We start from the raw sequence: 3,135 nt of genomic DNA on the forward strand, positions 1-3,135 counted from the left end.
TGTATTTGATTCCAAGTCTGAATGCCTGAGAACCAGGGGTTCTGAAGTCCAAAGGCAGGAAAAGATGGATGTCCCAGCTCAGGAAGAGAGAATGAATTCATCCTTCCTTCACTTTTTGTTTCATTTGGGCCCTGAGCAAATCGCATAACACCCAACCACATTGGTGAGAGTGGATCTCTTTACTCAGTCTGTGGAATCAAATGCTAATCTTTTCTAGAAACACCCTTAATTACACAACCAGAAACAATGCTTAACCAGCAATCTGGATATCCCACAGCTCAATCAAGTTGACACAAAAAATTAGCTGTCATGCATGGCTTTATCCAGCGAACACTAATAGAAAGAGAACAATGTGACCTATGTAATTTTAAAATTTGGAGAGCCCACATTAAGGAAAGTAAACCCACACAGGGGACCCTTGTTTCTATAACATCTATATTTCACCAAAGAAATCGAGTTATTGTCATTTCAAAATGGAGTCCAGAACAGAACAAGATATGTTATTGTTACCGAACATAAGTTCATGTGCCTGAAGCACAATCAGGTCAAAGAAACTGAAACGCCAGAGTTTGGAACAGAGAAAGTCTTACTGCAGGACCAAGCAAGGAAGAATGCATAGCTCATGTTCAAAAACCCTGAATTCCCACATGGTTTTCAGGGAGAAGTTTTTATAGGTAAAATTTGAATTTTATTTTATTTATTTTTTTATACAGCAGGTTCTTATTAGTTATCCATTTTATACATATTAGTGTATACATGTCAATTCCAATCTAGGGCTGCAGGGTTTGTGACTTTTTCTGGTTGGTTGGTGGTTAACAGTGCGCTGTTTTGGGAATCTTGTGCTCAGGCTGAAGTTACCATCCTCCACCTGGGTGGGGTCTTTAGTTCCTGCAGAAGAACTCAACGATATTGTTATATATATTCCTTCAGGAGGCACCTGGACCCTGCCCCAAGGCTGCACTACTGTTTCTTGAATGCTTTTCCTTTCATTCCCTCCCTTCCCTCATAAGCTACTTTTTGAATGTGCCCTTTGGAACTCAGGGAAGTTCAAGGAGACTGAATGAAACCTATTTCCTACAAACAAGAAACAGGGGACACAGAAAGGATTTGTACCAGGGAGGGCCTCATAAGGCCCAGCTTCATTTCATTATATCCTTTTTTTCTTTCTGAGCCTTGAAATATGATGCCTTATGATTTATAGCACATGTCAATACAAAAGTTAAATTTGATTCATTATACTTGATCTGTATCAAGATTTCACAAGATTTGTAGTTGTAAGAGAATATTCACAGAGAGTATTTATCCTTTCTTACACAGTGCCTATTCTAGTTTGCCCCATTTTTCTAGTGTTTTTTCAGAATATTGTTTAATTTGCCAGTATTTGTATTGAATATTTACATAATTTAGCTTGATGTACTTTACCAAGGTATGTAATGCGAATCTCTTCTCCCACACAAGTTTTCCATTCCCTCTGTCCTTCTGAGGAATTTTGATGAATACTGAATCCTAAAATATCTTAATCTTATCCAAATTATAATTTCCCCTCTCTGTTTGAGTGTTATTGTATCAAAAGGAAAGAATTTTTCTCCTCATTGTGAAACTGCTCCTTTTTAAAAAAATTAAAAGTTTTGTATTGTGTTTGTCTTAGAACTGAAACTAAGAATTTAGGTAATTAAGAAGACAGTGATTCTAAACAGTTTAGCTGGATTACTAAACAGCAAGACAGAGTAAATAGCCTAACAGAAGCTGAGAGTGAAAAATAATAACTCAACACAGAGTTAAAATGGAAGAGAGATATCATTAAAAGGGGAGCAGAGTAAAGGTGGGGAGGAATTGATATTGAAATGGAGCAGGACCTTATGGTCCTTCCCCCCACCACCATGTCCTCAGCCTGACTTTTGTCTGTGGAAAAAGTTTAGCCAAAGAATAAGTTAATCAGAGAAGTGAGAAAATGCCGCAGAAATAAAGGAAAGCAGTCCAACAAGACTAAATAATAATAGTTTAGTCATTAAGCATAGTTAAGGACCTTTAGTTCCTTCTCAAGGGCTATAGATAATATTCTGAGCCGTATCCTGTGAGCTGTCTTGTAGAGACTGAAACCCCCACCAGGTGGAAGAAGTTAACTACACGATGACCAGACTGCAGCCAGGACACAAGCTGCCACAATTCTGAAAATTGGCCTCAAGGAAATGGGAACAAACCGTCTCTGGAAATAAAGACCAACTGCACTTAAAACAATTAGGATGACCACTGCATGACCAGTTTCAAGATAACTGTCAGAGCTGACTGCTTTTCTGCATGTAGCCCCCTCCCTCTGTCTATAAAATCTCTTGCTCCCTGATTGTCGGGGGCAGGGGGTCAGCCTTTGGACAGGAGTCTGCCCTCCCCCCTCTCCCCAGTTGCTGACATGCAAAATAAAGCAAACTTTCCTTTCCACCAACCTTGCCTCTTTAATGGCTTTTGAGTGGCGAGCAGCTGGACCCCACTTTCTGTTACAATATCACAAGTGAAAATACACAAGCATTTTTCAAATTGATGAAAGTCATCCACCCACGGTTGGAGTAACTCAACATTCCCTACGAAAAGCATATACAGAGGAAACAGAGCTATTCTATGATCTAAAAGCCAAAGGTAACCTAATAGATTTGTAGAGAATACAGAAGACAAACGAGCAAGAAAAAGGTTAATTGGTGACATTGATAATTGAAACCAAATAAGATAGATACCAACAGAGCATCAATTTTTTGTGATTTTTTTTTATTGGAGTATAGTTGCTTTACACTGCTGTGTCAGTTTCTGCTGTGCAACAGTGTGAATCAGCCCATAGGTATATATATATATATATATATATACATATATCTCCCCTCTTTTTTGGATTTCTTTCCCATTTATGTCACCACAGAGCACTGAGTAGAGTTCCCTGTGCTATACAGTAGGTTCTCATTAGTTATCTATTTTATACATGGTAGTGTATATATGTCAATCCCAATCTCCCAATTCATCCCACCCCTCCCCTTTCCCCCTTGGTATCTATACCATTTTTTTTTTTTTTTTTTTTTTTTGTATGCGGGCCTCTCACTGTTGTGGCCTCTCCCGTTGCGGAGCACAGGCTCAGCGGCCATGGCTCACGGGCCC

This window comes from Physeter macrocephalus, chromosome 2, assembly GCF_002837175.3.
Source record: "Physeter macrocephalus isolate SW-GA chromosome 2, ASM283717v5, whole genome shotgun sequence".
Classification (NCBI taxonomy): Eukaryota; Metazoa; Chordata; class Mammalia; order Artiodactyla; family Physeteridae; genus Physeter; species Physeter macrocephalus.